The sequence below is a fragment of the Canis lupus genome, chromosome 5, assembly GCF_003254725.2.
Source record: "Canis lupus dingo isolate Sandy chromosome 5, ASM325472v2, whole genome shotgun sequence".
Classification (NCBI taxonomy): domain Eukaryota; kingdom Metazoa; phylum Chordata; class Mammalia; order Carnivora; family Canidae; genus Canis; species Canis lupus.
Window position 1 is genome coordinate 71438199 of NC_064247.1, and position 16281 is coordinate 71454479.

A 16281-nucleotide genomic window follows, 5' to 3' on the forward strand; every position below is an offset into this window, starting at 1 on the left:
GACACTTGGCAATTGTAAATAATACTGCAGTGAACATAGTGTTGCATATATCTTTTTAAATTAGTATTTTCAATTCCTTCTGTTAAATACCCAGAGGGATGCTGGATCATATGGTACTTCAATTTTTAATTATTTTGAGGAACCTCCATACTGTTTTCCATAGTGGCTGTGCCAATTTACATTCCCATCAACAGTACATGAGGTTTCCTTTTTCTCTACATCCTTACCAACACTTGTTATTTCTTATCTTTTTAATAATAGGCATTCTGACAGGTGTGAGGTGGTATCTCAGTTGTGTTTTTTATTTGTATTTCCTTGGTGATCAGTAATGTTGAGCATATTTTTATGTGTTTGTTGGCCATCTGTATGTCTTCTCTGGAAATATACTTATTCAGGGCTTTTGTTCATTTTTAATCAGATTATTTTTTGGTGTTGAGTTGTAGGAGTTCTTTATATATTTTGGATATTAACCCTGTATTGTCATTTACAAATATATTCTCCCATTCAATAGGTTGCCTTTTTGTTATGTTGATGGTTTCCTTTGCCATGCAAAAGATTTTTAGTTTGAGGAATCCCATTCTTTATTTTTACCTAGTGTACTCTTGTTGCTGACTCCTTGTTATTCCCAGTTTTGCTTAAATGTCAGCATCTCAGAGAGGACTTTCCTGACCATACTATAAAAAACAACTCCCTGATTCCAGTAACCCTATCATGTTGCTCAATTTTATTTTCTTCATAGTATTTATATCTAGCATCTTATTTAAATGTGATACCTGTTCACTGCTGTATCCCCAGTATTTGTGCTCTACAGAGCACATTGTAGATACATAGTAAATATTTGTTGAATGAACGAACCAATGAAAAGTGTACATGTGTCTGTGGCGTGGATGCATCTGACATTCAGCATCAGAGGGTCTCAGTAACACCTGACATCTTTGTTGAGTGGAGGTCCCACACAGTGGATGTAATGGTCCATTCTTTTCACCTTGCCTAACACTTACTGCCTTGTCTGACACTCACATGTGAGCTGTATGGAGCAGCTAATGGGCATTCCATTTTACAGATGAGGGTACTTTGCTGAATGTTACGTTGTGACCAAGGAAGGCCACCAGCTGCTGCTGCCACCACCATCCAATGCAATGTTTTTCTGTAAGTTCCTTCTCTTGTGCTCTGGACTGCAGGCAGAGAAAGTGGAGACAGACAAAATGAGTGGTTTCTGCAGAGCATGCTACCTGAGGAGTAAGTTTTCCAGAGGCTTTGAAGTAAAATGAAATGCAAAGATCATGTCCAAAAAGAGATTGCAACAGAAAAGGCAAAGCTCATTTCAAAGAAAGACTATATATTTATTTTTGTAATGCCACAGTTAAAAGAATGAGGGAGATGGGTTGCCAAGATTTGGCATAGTGGTATTTCAAATGCTCCCTCCTGGAGCTTTTTTATTTTTACTTTTTTAAACCTTTGGCTGGTCATTTTCGGTGTGGCAAGGGAGAGATGGGGTTGCAATGGTATAGGCTCTTGGCTGTCTTTTAAATAAGTCACTTAAAGTTACATTCAGGGAGAATCAGGGCTCCTCAAGGTCTATTTATTGACTCTGCCCCTTTAGCTCAGGGTAGAATGAAGATGACCCGGGAGCTCACGGGAGACATTTCTCTGCTTTGGGAGGAAGGTAACAGGGTTCTGGTGTCCCAGGAAAACAGACCCTGCTAGCCCCTCCTTCAAGCCCTGTATCCTCCTTTGTTCTAAGCTCCTTGGCTGTTTCTGGCTTCGTCACAGCCTAGCTAGTGAGAAAACAAAACGGAACTTAAATCGGCGTCCTGCGTACTCACACGCAGCGCATACTTGTGAGCAAAAGTGGTAGAATTCAAAGTGACGGGTAAATATGTATCTTTGAAATTGCCGGTTTAACTAACTTCTCTGCTAGAAATTCTGCTTTTGCCTCTGCAGACAGTTGAGTTGAAAAAACCATCTTGTGCACTTTATCATTTTATGATGTTCTTTGTAAAATGTTTATCTCAATAGCCTTTGGAACTGACAACAAAATCACTGATTCCTTCTCTATGCACATCCCCTTCCCCAGGAGATATCTTCAGCTTTCTGACTTATTTTACTTTTAATAAAATATTGAATGGCGTTTTTTCTAATTATTTCTTATTGAATGTACTCCTTAAGTCCCCTTTTTTCAAATAAAAAGAATAAAACCGACCATGTAATAGCACAATGGTTCTATCACTACTGATAATTATACATTTTGTTCTCATTGTAATTGCCCTGGTTTGAACTGTGCTTATTTTAGCAGAAAGCGTTCATTATTTTATCAACAACTGGCAGACCCCGCTGGTATTTACTGACTTTTCTTTAACCAAAACAAGGATTATAGCTCCTATCCATGGCTCAGCTGCTAAATCTTTGCTAAGAAATTTGGGAACCCCTTTTGAATGAAACACTGTACAAAGCTTTAAGCACTCTTTGCAACTGAGTTGTATTAAATGATAGACAAAAAAAGCCCTCTGAAGAATTGGTGCTTAATTACAACTTAATTAGCATAATTATGCATGCTAATAGCATCTCAAATGAATAGCAGTTGTCAGGAGGTTGGGACCATCTGTAAGAATGTCGGATTAATACATCATTTTTTATTTCTAACAACGCTGTAACTCTTTCCCTGAAAGTGATTTTCATTAATCAAGTTCATTTTTATTATATAGAAAATTTGGCATTTTTCATTATGGGCCATTATCTGTTTCCCCATGCAGCCCTAATACAATACTAATGAGCCCCCGTGTGGCTGGTCCACACTGACAATGGTGGTACAGGTGTATTATTATAATTGTTACAAACAGCACAGTGTACCTCTGGAGTAGTCGAGTTCTAATCTCCCGGCACCCGCGTTTCCACTTGGTACCTCCCCAGGGCCTAGTACAATTTTCAGAGCTTTATGAAAAACATACATGTTTGTGGTTACAAAGAAGCTATTTAAAGAGAAAGAGGCCTGCGATTACCTGCGGCCAGGATGCTGTTTTGCTGAGAATCCCTTTTGTGGAAACAGAAAGCTTTGGGGGCAGAGATGAGGTCTGTGCCTCAAGCAGCCCCACAGCTCTGGGGAGGGGGGAAGCAGCGTCTGTGAGGCCTGGGCGTGCACTGCAGAATGGCTCCCTTCCGTTCAGCATCACTCATTGCTAAACATGGTCATAAAACCGCAGGGGGGACATGTGTCTTCATGGTTCTTAGCCCCAAGAAGCACCCCAAATGGCAATCTTGAAATCCACATCTGGATCCATGCACACATGCTGCAGCAGGCCCTGTAAATATCTAGAGAGGATGCCTCGTCTCTGAGCTGCTCTTTACTTTTAACTTTGGCTTTTGCTTGTTTTGAGGGTTTATCCATGCTCCAGCCCCAAAGCTCTGCTGGCCACGTCCCTGATACACAGTCACATAGGCCCTTTTGATTCTGTTCTTTTCAGAGGAGCTTCACCTGCTTCTGCGTCCAAATCCCAGACTGAAGCACAGGGTTGATGATCAGGATGCCCTGCGGAGGGGCTGGGCGGCCCTTCGGTGCTCTTCACCCATTTCTGTGCTCAAGGGGAGCAGCCGCCTCACCTTTGTGCAGGTGTGAAACAAAATGGCTACAGCTTTGTTCCAAACCTCAGTAGAAGCTGCTGGCTGCATAGACAAGCTCCATGGTCCAGAGGTGAATAAAGAGCCCTCTCTTCAGTATCAAAGCTACGTGGAGGCTGGGTGGGTGCTCAGTGTAGGGACAGTGATGTGTGTTTATACTGTGTGCCAGCAGATGGGAAAATGGGGGTGCTGGAGAGAGACTCTCAAGACCTTGGTGTGGTCAGAGGGATGGGAACAGGCTGTGGGCACCTTCCCCACAAAGGTGAGTCTACCAGACACTGCAGTGGTCCCACGTACAGGGACACAGTGTATGAATCATGTAGGCTGTGGAGGAGCAGGGATACTGCATGTGACATTTTTAATTACTTGTTGCTTACGTGGTTTTTTTCTTGTTGTTTTGTTTTGTTTGTAATTTGCTAAGCCTGGCAACCTAACTCTGGAGTCAGACTGCCTGGCCTTGAATCTTGGTCCTGCTCTTATACGCTGTGTGCCTCTGGGCAGCTTATTGAATCTGTATGTGCCTTGACTCCCCCTGTAAAATGAAGACAGTGCTACCGACTTCAGAAGTTTGTTGGGATATTAAATGATTTTTAACAGGTCAAGCATCTAGAATAAGCACTCACAAAGTGGTACCTGATAATATTGTCTCCCTGGAACTAGGGGCCAGTTGGTGGCCTCTGTTCTATTTCCAAGTTTATTGTGTTTCTGATCGCCTGTTTGTCTCTGTCTCCATTGTGTTACACACTGAATATTTGTAAAACCAAAAGGTTTCACAAGCCCTTGAGGCTGGCTGATGTTTGCTAAGGTCCCAAGATCAGGTACAAGGTGCCCCTTGTGGTTTAAATGCAAAACATGAGAGCAGTTGTTGCAGGCAGGGAGCTAGTGGGATCAGAGGTGGTGCAGAGCAGTGTGGTTCTGAGCACGAGCCTTGGAGCTCAAGGAATTTGGGTTCTCAAGCTTAATTACTAGCAGCAGGATCTTCCACAGGCTTATTGAGGTGACCTCCCATGTCCTTATTGGCAACTGGAGTTATTTATGGTTCTTGCTTCACAGGGTGGCTGGAAAGACCACCCGAGATATGTGTAGATTGTTCAAAGCAGTGCCTGCAATGTAGATGGACCATCCTTGCTGCCCTCCCTCCCACCAGCCTGGGGGAAAATAGCCATGGTCCTAGATTCCTGCTCCACATCTGCTACTTACTAGCTGTGGAACTTTAAACAAGTTACTCAACCTCCGTGCCTTGGTTTCCTGCTCTGGAAATGGGATAATGGTAGTACTGACGGCACTGGGTGTTGATCAGATCTGCTATTGTACACAAAACACTTAGGACTGTGCCTGGCACTTAATTAGTCATCAGCATAAGCTGTTGTGGTTCTCAGCTGCTGTAATTCCTTATCTGCTGAAGACTCTCCCCCTGTTGGAGGAATAAGGCCCAGGGTTCCTTGCTAAAGTGAATTCTGGGCAGGGCATCTGTTGTACAGAGCTTGCCTGGCTTACAGCGAGCTGCCACTGGGAGATGCACTGTGTCCATGACAGTTCCAGTCAGTCCCAAACAAAAGAGCACCAGGCAGTCTTGCCGACAGCCTTTGCTGGGGGGACGCGGGGTTCTTCTAAAGGTCACAGGCAGTCTGCTTTTGTTGTTTTTGTTGTTTATGGAATGGCCTGCTTTGTGCTCAGGTACTCAATGCGTGCACACTTGCATGCATGCACACATGCACCGTGGCCACTGGCCTGGGAGGGTCCACGTTTGCTGTTTGCTCCTTCTGCCCTTGTGGGGTCACCTTGAGGTACACAGGTGTGACCTAAGGGAAGATATCTTCCTTCACACTCAAGAAGGGACAGATCTTGTATCTTCCCGTTAAAAGGGTTGAGAGTAAAACCCACTGAAAACTGTGAGGCCCTTGTTAAGTGTTTGCTATTTACTACATTAATCGTTTAGGCATTCGTGGATTCTTTAGCAGATATTTAGTGAATTGCTTTTCTCTGCAAAGGGAGGAAAGTTCGTAGAGTGGGACTCTGAGGGGCATGAAGGTTTGGTCCTCAGTGGAGCTTTTGACTTAGTGGAGAAGACGGATAGTACATGAACACTCAGAAGGCAAGAGAGAGGTGGGGGTCGGGGGGGAGGAAGCAGGCACAGGAAGCCAGGCTGAGGTAGAAACTGGGTCTGGTTTCTACTGGTTCTGTATAGAGGCACTGCGATTATTGGGCTGCACTAATATCCCGTCTCTGATTTAGAAATGTCCATCATGCACAAGCCTACCATGTACTACCAGGGTCTTGTCCTCCAGACCTGTGCTGAGACTGTGCCCTCAGCATAGATTTGAGAAATAAGACATTAGACAGAACCAGGATCTTCATTAATAAGAGAATGATAAATAAATGATTGTATAAACAATGAGATATTATGAACTCGTGAAAAAAGAATAAACTGGATCTCTATACATGATGAGGAAAGAACTCAAACCTCTTTCGTTGAGTGAAAAATACCAAAGGCAATATGAGTTTGGAATGTTCCCCTTGGTGGGAAGAAAAGGAGATATACACATAGGCATGAAATAAAATATGGCAAATAATGCTTGCATCTAAAGGCCAGGCCTGGGTTTGGGAGTTCTAAGGAGACCTAACTTCTTTGTATAGGCTTTTGCTATGCTTTCATTTTTCCCCATATGCACACATTAATTTTTCAGGCAAGGAAAGGGAAGAGCAGAGAGAGAAATCTGTCCTCTCCAGTGAGACACAGAGAACTGTCCAGGAGAGCAGGCTGCATCCTGGCAGCTATGAAGACAAGACATATCTAGAGTTCTGCAGCCTGAAGGAGTCCTTCCAAATCTTTTCTCAGAGATCCTATAACTTTTCAAATCTTGTAACTAGTATAAGCCCCTCATTGCTGGTTTCCCAATACTGTGTTGTCCTATAGGAATGTTGACAGAGCTTCATGTGAATGAAATTTGGATCCATCCATCTGTCTTGTTCCTGGAACCAAAGTACTTTGGGGTAGAAGAAAGTGGATTTCCTAAAAGGGCCATATCAACTAGAGCCAAGAAACATCTCTTCTTAAGACTTGCTAATCAGAAGAAATGAGCAGTTCATGATCAGCTTGCATGAGTAATAATCTGTTGTGTTACCACCCCTCTGAAACTGGATCCAGGGAGCATTGGATTTATTCTTCTGAATCCCTGGAAAAGACTGAGCTTCTGCTCCAGCTGGGTCAATGTGCATGCAGCTTGGGGTGAGTCCCCTTCCCTCCCAGGCCTTAATTTTCTTATTTGTGAAAAGGAGAGTTTCCCCCTGTCCATGCCAGCACCCTTTGGTTCTGATGTCCTATGGTTTTATGAAACTTAATTAGAAACAGAAAAGAGATGCAGGAGAAATTCTTTTAGTCCGTGGATACCAAGAGGGTACTGCTGATACTTGCTGGCTGTACACTTGCAGGAGAAATTCTTCTAGTCCGTGGATATCAAGATGGTACTGCTGACACTTGCTGGCTGTTTTGGGCTGAAATATTATATTCATTTAAAAAACAACAATAACACTGCATTTAAACAGCTATTGCAGGATTTCTGCCTCTCCACTGTTTGGACTGGGACTGGTGTTTATGACCCATGTGGATATTTTTGCACTAGAGACCCTGGTTATAGCAGAAAGGATTCTGGCCCCATGTCCTGCAGAGAAGCATTAACTCATTCCACTTTGCCCACAATGCTCTCTGGCCCCTGTCACCAGGCCTTCCGAGGGTTGTGATCTTTAATTCCAAAGCCAGAATGTTTTCTAGCTGGTGTTTCTGAACTGTATATAATGTTACTTATTTTAAAAAAAAAGGAAAAAAAAAGAAAAATTATTTAAAATGCTTATGAGAGAGTTGGGGGTGGGTGTGGGTAGAGGAGTGGCGGGTGCTATTCATTAGAATTCCTATAGAGTAATCAGATCTTTTCATTCCAAAGGGTGTTATTGCCTGGGAATTAATATTAGATCTGATTTTGAAATAAGCCTAATGATGATGACTTTTGGAGGGTATATATATTTTTTTGCTATATTTGCATAAAGCCCTTTTCTCAGCTTGGCATATGGAAGTTAAAAACATGAGTTCTGTCCTTAAAATTCTTGTTGGCATATTATCCAGCAGAAAAGGTAATTACTTGCAGGGACCACAGTTAGGAAGGCTAACTTAATGTCCTTTGAAATGTTGCTTTTGAAATTAAATGGTCTTCTAGGTGTGGAAGGCCATTGGCTAGTTGGCGGTGGGAGGGCTCAGAAGCCCTGGCTGTCTAGAGCCTTTAGAGCTTTCCTGGAGACTGATGCTGGATGCCATAGAGAGGTCAGCTGGGCATAGTACATTTCCACAGGCCTTTCTCTCTCATCTTCTGAGCTGCACCATCACCTCTGATATTTTCTGATTCCCCATCACTGTCCACAGTGTAAAGTTAGTGCACACACAATATGGTGTTTTATCCTATATTTGTAACCTATTGCTGTATAACAAATTACCCAGAATATAGTGACTTCAAATAACAAACATTGTTTATCTCAGCTTCTGTGGGTCAGCAATTTGGGAGCAATTTAAATAGGTGTTTCTGGCTCAGAGTCTCTCTTGACCCTCATTTTTCCCCTTTTTCGTTGTACACAGTTTTCTCTCTTCTTATAGAGCTTTCCCTTAGCTTTTCTTTATCAACGGGCAAACTCCTATACATCTTACAAAACTCAGATTGAATAATCCATCCTTTTATTTTTTCCAATCGCTCTGAGTAGAAATTGGCTTCTACCTCCCATGACATTTGGAAATCCTTCTATTAAAATGAGATCCTCTGATTTTTTTTAATGTGTGTGTGCATGATTTCTAGATGTGAAGTGTCCAATATGATAGACAGTAGCCACATGTGACTATTTAAATATAAATTTAAATGAATGGAAATAAAAATAAAATAATAAAATCAGCTAGCTCCTCAGCCATATTTTAAGTGCCTGCTAACCACACATGGCTGATGGCTACTGTGTTGGACAGTGTAGAAAACTCTTACATCATTGTAGATAGTTCTCTTGGGAGCATGGCCTAGTGTGTTATCTCTTTCAAATCTGGGATCCTTTCTTCATCTAAAAAACAGGTATTTTGTAAGGGTTTTTTTGTTTCTGTTTTGTTTTGTTTTGTTTTTTGGTCTAAAGTATTAAGTATTTGACCTGTTCACTTTTGTATTGCCTGTGTCTGACTTAGCGTTTAGTTGAATAAATTGGGAAAGTGATTTCTGGAGCTTTTCAGAGTCTTATTTGACATATATGGAGTTCCTACTCTACACTAAATACTGAATATCTTGTCACTGGGACTGAATGAAAAAGGAATGGTGTGGTAGTGAGTGTTAATTGATTGGCTCAATCTCTATTACAATACATTTCTTGAGTGTCAGTTTATAGCCAGAGGTGGCTATAGCACACAATAGGACACAGTGGCCATTGGAAAATGTACATATAAGTCTGCTATGGAGTTTCTAATACTGTTGTTGTAACAAAAAACTTTTATACCATATCACTCTTTTTCATTTCTACTGGAGTATAGGTATGATGGGCGGGGCTGCAGCAGCCATTTTGTGGCCATGAGGTGATGAGTAAAGCATACTGAAAAGACAGCAAATAATAGGGAAAGGTGGAGTGTAATGCTATGCAGTCTCTGCACAGCACAGGACCACATTTCTCTAGGTTTCTTGTTGTGTGAGGGAAAAGTACAAGTGGTTTTAAAGATATTGTGGTTGGATTTTATATTATTTGTAGCCAAATGCAATCCTAATGAATACGGATGGAATGAGAAGAAACTCCAGTCCCTCCTAATCAAAGGTAAGGGGAATTCTTCTCCAAAGCTAGTGCTTAGGACCTCCAGCACTGGGAATACAGCAACTGAAGGTAACATTTCTTACCAGGTTGTCAAATAAAGAATTGGAGACTGAGCTCACTGGAAGCCCTGGGACACAGTCCTCCTGAGGTTTGAGGAGTGTGGTGCTCTATTTGGTTGCTCTACTCTCAAAGTCTTCCAGGAGCTTTTAGGAGGTGGCATCACTGGAGCTATTTCCCGAGGGGTGCCCCAGAGCACCTGTACCCAAGCTGACCAATGGGACCTATACAGTACACTATCAACTGAGGGCCAAGCCAGCTGTGGACACTAGACAGTCTTCTTTTGTCTCAGCCTGCTGCAGAGCCTAGAAATGAGCAGAAGAGGTTCTGGAATGACTTTGGAGTCTTTCATTTTACGCATTTCTCATATTACACTTTTGACTTACATAGCAAGCTAGAAGAAATGTTTTGTTCTGGCTAAACACAGTGAAGTTTGTCAGTGGGTAAGGATTCCAAATATAACTTTGTATTTATCTCACTCAGATCTGTTGTGTGTCACATTTGAATGTGTCATTTAAGCACTTAAGTCTGTTGAAGAATGCTGTGTGGTGGTATCACATAGAAAGGGCAAACTTGGGATCCCTGGGTGGCACAGCGGTTTAGCGCCTGCCTTTGGCCCAGGGCGCGATCCTGGAGACCCGGGATCGAATCCCACGTCGGGCTCCTGGTGCATGGAGCCTGCTTCTCCCTCTGCCTATGTCTCTGCCTCTCTCTCTCTCTCTCTCTCTGTGACTATCATAAAAAAAAAAAAAAGAAAGGGCAAACTTAGCCATAACCATCAAACTCCATCCTTAGCATTCTTAGCCATGGACTTTTATTTGGCGACTGTTTTGCAAGGCCCTTAATTGGCCCAGAACAGCAGAGTGACAGCAAGCTAGATTTCAATCAACATACTCATGATTTGCCAGTATTTTGAACAATAAATAGCTAGCTAATAAATTTCCCGTAGCTTCCTTTGTAAATGCCAGCTAAAGGCCTAAACATTCCGTGTAGATTTAATTACATATTTAGTGTTCCTGTAATTTTGAATTAATTACATGCCAAACAGATTTATGTTCTATGTACTTAATAAACCTCAGTAAGTGCCCTTTTAGCAATCAATTGGTATTTAGGACCTGGTTTGTTTTTTAAAAATAATGGTTCACGTTGCTGGGTCTTGTTGTTCCTTCCATATGTTTGGGTGTTGATAGAATTAGAGGCACCAGATGTTGATACTGAAATGAAAACAAAATCACTGGTGGATAGTGGGGTTGAGGTACAAGATGAGGAAGAGGATGAGCTCATACTTGGACTTCAGAGAGCCAAAGGGACTTGCTGCACTTAGGGGTAGAGATGATTTCAGGGAGTTGCAGCGTCCTTACTGTTTCCAGGTCGCTGGCACACCATTGGTCACTAGACCATTTTATTTTTCTTAAGGTGCCTCTTACTGTGTTTTTTCTCAAGGCGTTCTTCTTCCCAAGCTTATTAGGAATCTTGATTTTATTTATCGAGAGGTTACTCCATGCCCAGCACTGTGCTAAGTATTTATATGCCTTGTTTTGATAATTTTTAAATTTCTGATTACAACCCTCTGTGGTGGAGACATGCGTAGGGGGAACCATTTGTGTTTAACAGATGCGTATCTCTGAGATCCAGAGGAGCAGAGTCACTTGCTGAGGTAATGGTGTGAGTACAGGATATAGTGGGAATTCAGAGTTGACAGAATACATAGAAGCCTGATATTTTAATTAAATTTTTATTTTGAGTTTTGCTTTTAACCTCCTGACTTAGTCTGCTTGGGCTACTATAACAAATTACCATGGCTTAAATAATAGATAGACCTTTATTTTTACAGTTCTAGTGGCTGGAAGTCAGAGATCAGGGTGCCAGGCATGGCCTGGTTCTGGTGAAAACCCTTTTCCTGGCTTGAAGGTGGCCACCTTCCAGCCGTGTACTCACACGGTGGAGAGAGACGGCAAGCCTTCTGGTGTCTCTTTTTTAAACAGCACTAATCCCATGGGAGGCTGTATCTCATAACCTCATCTAAACCTACTCACTTCCCAGAGGCCTCCAGATACCATCATCTTGGGGCGTAGGGCTTCAATGTATGAATTTGGGGGGCAGGGTGGTCACAATTCCATCCTTATCACCTCCTGAAATGGCTGCTGATAAGTCAAATTGGAGGAAAAATCCAGAGTCAGTGACCTCTGGAATCTCCCAGGTTTGCATGATCTCTACTAGCAAACATTTCAATATGTGCTGCAGAGCTGCCTCTCAGTAAAGACGCAGCCACCACATTTCCTAAGAACCTTCAAGAGAAATCTTCCTTTAGAGCAGAACTGGAAGAGACAGGCTCTGCCCTTGGTAGTGAAGATAAAAGTGGCCGGGCGGGGGAATGCAGAGGCAGGTCGGGGTGATGAGAGGAGGGCGGCGGTGAAATGAAAAAGCAGCTCCTGGGGGCCGGATTGGAATTCTACATAAAACAGAGTCGCAGAAGTTCTCCCTGCGCAGAGCCGACGTCTGATTTCCCTCGTTGTCAGAGGTCAGGGAGGCCGGTTTACAAGCACAGGATAAAGGATGCTGCGCTATCACTAAGCATGTTCGGTTCTGCTGCGGGTGAAAGTCGTTCCGGCAGGTTGCGCCCACCTGCCATCCTTGCTCTGCCTCTTGCCGAAAGATACATGCATGCAGGAGTGGCCCCCCTTTCTGACCACCTCTTACCCCTCTGAAGGGACCAGTGAGCTCTGTTAAGTAAAGGGAGAAACTTGTCATTTTGCCTGTTTTTTTTTTTAATTTTTTATTTATCCAGAAATATCCCCAGGCCTGTGAAATTAAGCAGTAACATAGCATTCGGCCGCCATTATTGCTAGGTAATTGACTAGGTATCCCGAGTGAAACAAAGGTGGCCACAGAATGATAAAGTCAATTATCATTTATTAATGGTGGTTACAGAGCATAGCAGAGCAATTTATAAATTGAATTTTTAAATTGAACAGCTTTCTATTTATATTTCTGAAGGTGGGAGGCAGATGTATGGGATAAAGAGTGTGACCTTTAGCTGGTGACACGGTGCATATGTTTTTGGAGATTCTTTTTATGAATTCTTCATTAGGCCACTTTTATGAGGCATCTTGTTCTTTTGAATGAAAGCTGCTAAATGTGCTAATTCTCTCCAATCTGATTTGGGTGAGTGGATACAGCAACTATCATGTGTCGGTATGTGGGCTGTAAAGTGTGTTTTATCCATACACACATGTGTGTCCTTAAACATCAAAAGAGTACATGTAAAAACAGAAAAAGAGATGTATGATAAGGCCAGAGGAAGGCCAGCACCAACCTCATGAGACTTTTTCATCAGTAAATGTGCTATTTTAACTGATTTTAAAATGGAAAGAGATTGCCAAGAAATCAGGGAAAAGATCACCAATATCAGAGCCTTTCATCAGAGAATGGTCTAGACTTTGCTGTCATTTGAAGGCATTTTTATCTTTAATGAAAGAATGTTTAACTTGACACCACTGATTAGCTACCATCATATAATTTATGGTGGGCTGAGTGAGTTTCTCCAATTTGTTTAGGGTTAAAAAGCTCCCTTCTAACACTGAGAAGGAATAAGTAGACTAATAGGGTACCATCTGTGAGCGCAAAAACATTTTAGCTCTTTCCATTCATTCGTGTCGTGGGCACACACCTCAGTGGTTGTGGGAGATCTCATTTCTTCCATGATTTTATAACTCACGAGACTCTCATCAATTTATATTCCAAGTCATACTTTCACCTATGTGGTACCTCATGATCTGAGCCAGAAGTGAAGGTGACCTCCAGGGGGATTGTCCAACGGCCCTCTTTGGCATGTGTTGTTTTGTTTTTACTACCACGTGACTTAGCTGGTTTTCACTAGACCTGCTACGCTCCACAGAACTGCTTGAAAGACAAAAAAAAAAGCTGATCCCGAGTGTCTCCTTTCACCCTTTTGAGGAGTTATAGCTATTTGTTGGCCGCACAAACCATTCTGCTGTTCACTCCCTTCCCAAACACCCTTTCTTTACCCCTGATGTTTGGGGCCCAGAAATCTTCAATGTTTTATACAGATGTTGCCTCATGCATGATAAATACAATGCGCAATTGCACAGCTGGAATTCCCACAGACCCTCTGCTCAGCGAAGATTCCCTCCTGTCAGCTCCTCCTCTCTGCTATGAAATCAGCATTGCGCCCTTCCCTTTCTGTGTTTCCATTAATTTTTCCTTCAGCACATCTGATTTCGATTGCAGGGTCTCTGGGTAGAGCCCTGATTAGCTTTTCTTTTGGAGTTGGTCCTCATGTTGCTTACAAAACGAGTGCAAATCATGAAAACGGTCCTAAACAAAATCCACTGGCTGGAAATAGTGTGGGGAGAGAATATTGCAGCGGGATGATGCATATTTGAAAACTCGCTGAGTTGGAAGCCGTTTGCCAGAGATTCTACATAAACAGTGGTGATTGTCAGGACTTATCTTTCTTGCAGTATTTATTTCTGCTAAGAACTATTGAGCAGGCTGTATCTGGAAGATTCCATCTCTCTCCTAAAAAAAAAAAAAAAAGAAAAAGAAAAAGAAAGAAAAGAAAGAAAGAAAGAAAGAAAGAAAGAAAGAAAGAAAGAAAGAAAGAAAGAAAGAAAAGAAAACCCATCATCTCTCTGAGGCATCCCACTTCTAACTTCCCAGCCCACTCAGCATGGACTTGGAATTTCTGGCCGCAATCGAAGCTTTTGTGCCTTTTTACATAATGGCTGGGTTTCTTTGCACAGGGATGGGTTGAGTGACAATTTTCTGCATTGTGTCTCTGTTCTGTGACTGGGTCAATAGTACATCCCTGAGACTAGGAAAAATAGCTGTGGATGAAAACAAAACCATCATTTACAATCCCCACACAGTTGCCCCCACCCACAGTGCATGGGCTGACATTTGGGAGCCAGCGCCCAGGCTTTGGCAGAACAGTGCTGAGGGAGCACTCCGCCAGCATCATCGAGGCAGGGGGAAACAGATCCTCCGCCTCCACTCCTGCTCCTCTCCATTCCAGCCAAACTTCCTGCTTGGGTTATAAATATTTAAAGCTACAGTCAACAAAGTTTAAAGACAGGGAAGTTAGGAAACCTAATCCTGTCTGCAGTGCCTTCTACGTCCTGTGGCCTGCCTCGTCCATCCTTCAGAGTAAGGTCGATGGCACACAGCTCAGAGGAGACTGATGTGGACCTTCTGAGCAGACTCTTCTCCTAAGGAAAGCCGTCAGCCCAAGTGAGTGGCACAGACCTTTCATCTTATGATTCTCACTCTGCTGAGAGTTGGATATGGAACAGTTTGCCAGAAATAAACATTTTGAAGCAGCTTACTCTTAGAGATCCTTGTTTTCGGATACCTTAATTCAATGAGCATGTTATGAGCACTCTGTGCTGGATTTAGGGGATGCAGAACTTAAAAAGCATAGACCCTTCCCTTCAAGAACTCACATTAATAGTATAGAGTGATATACACTCAGACATGGGGCATTGGGAGGCTTATAAAGATATACACAAACTGCTAGGAGTCTTACAAGACTGATTTATTCATTCACCCAACAGGTACAGGCACTCACTATGTGCTAGGCATTGGGCTAGCCTCTCATGAGTCAAGAATGAAGCAAAGGATGAGAGTGGGGAGAAAGCTCCACTGACAGGGCTAACTTTGTTGGATCTCAAAGGATGAATAGGAGTTTTCTAGATAGAAAAGTAGATGAGGATTGGGGAGAGGACATTTCCTGGCAGAGGGAAGTCAAGGACAAAGGTGTGCAAGTGACTGGCATGAGGAAGGACTAGGCCCATGATAAGGAGTTTCCTTAGGTACATGCGTATGTGACAGGCAGGAACTTTGTAGACCAGGGAAAACACTTTGGGTTTCTTTTTTTTTTTTTTTAAGATTTTGTTTATTTATTCATGAGAGACACACACACAGAGAGAGAGAGAGAGAGAGAGAGAGAGAGAGAGGCAGAGACACAGGCAGAGGAAGAAGCAGGCTCCATGCACGGAGCCCAACGTGGGGCTCGATTCCAGGTCTCCAGGATCAGGCCCTGAGCTGAAGGGGGCACTAAACCTCTGAGCCACCTGGGCTGTCCAACACTTTGTATCTTAATCAAGCTGCAGACTCTGGTTCCAGGGCCATGCCACCCAGAGAATGAAATATGCTTTAAAAAATTGTTCTACCCAGACAGAAGCCCTTTTTCTAATTCTCACAAATATCTTGTATATTATTCACTGTTGTGTGAAAACATTGAACTTTGCTTGCTGCATCCCTCACCCCTTGCAGGGCAGGAGAGAAGCAGTTTCTTCCTACCTTGCCTTTGCTTTGGAGCTGACTGTGCCTTACTTACCTGTCTAGACAAGCAGCACAAGGGTTCTTCTGGCAGAGTGGATGCTCTCTGCACTCTGCAGGGGCAAGGCCCAGGAGTGCAAGTCACGCAGGACCTGCTCTGGGTTAGCAAAAATGGATGCAACTGCAAGTCATTACAGCAGAGACGTCTTCTTTAGGACAGTATTGGTTAGGTGGCAATTTAACACTTGCAGGATACTGACCTAAAGATCAGTTTCTAGCTGAGATGGGTGTCCTGTTTTCCTGAATAGAGCTATGCTTCAAATAGGGGGGGCAACCCAAGCCTTAATTTTAAAAGATCCTCTTATTCAGCTGCAGCAAAACTTTAGTTGAATAGCATTAAGCATTTTTTATGAATGATATGTGAAGTTGCTTTAGAAAATGATCTTTTTTTTTTTTTTTACTACTCTTCCCTCAGTGAAAAATTTATAA

At 42.7% G+C, this 16281-nt stretch overlaps 1 long non-coding RNA gene across 3 annotated transcripts in view; it reads left to right on the plus strand.

The window, feature by feature from the left end:
• The window catches only part of LOC125755164 (uncharacterized), a 124728-nt gene extending 116172 nt beyond the window's left edge, over positions 1-8556 (plus strand). For 2 of the 3 annotated variants that reach the window (XR_007410962.1, XR_007410964.1), the window contains one exon: positions 6533-8556. This is a non-coding gene — a long non-coding RNA (uncharacterized LOC125755164). Of the gene's footprint in view, positions 1-6302 lie in introns of all 3 variants that reach the window. The other variant, XR_007410965.1, reaches the window with a different exon arrangement.
• The last annotated feature ends 7725 nt before the right edge of the window (positions 8557-16281 follow it).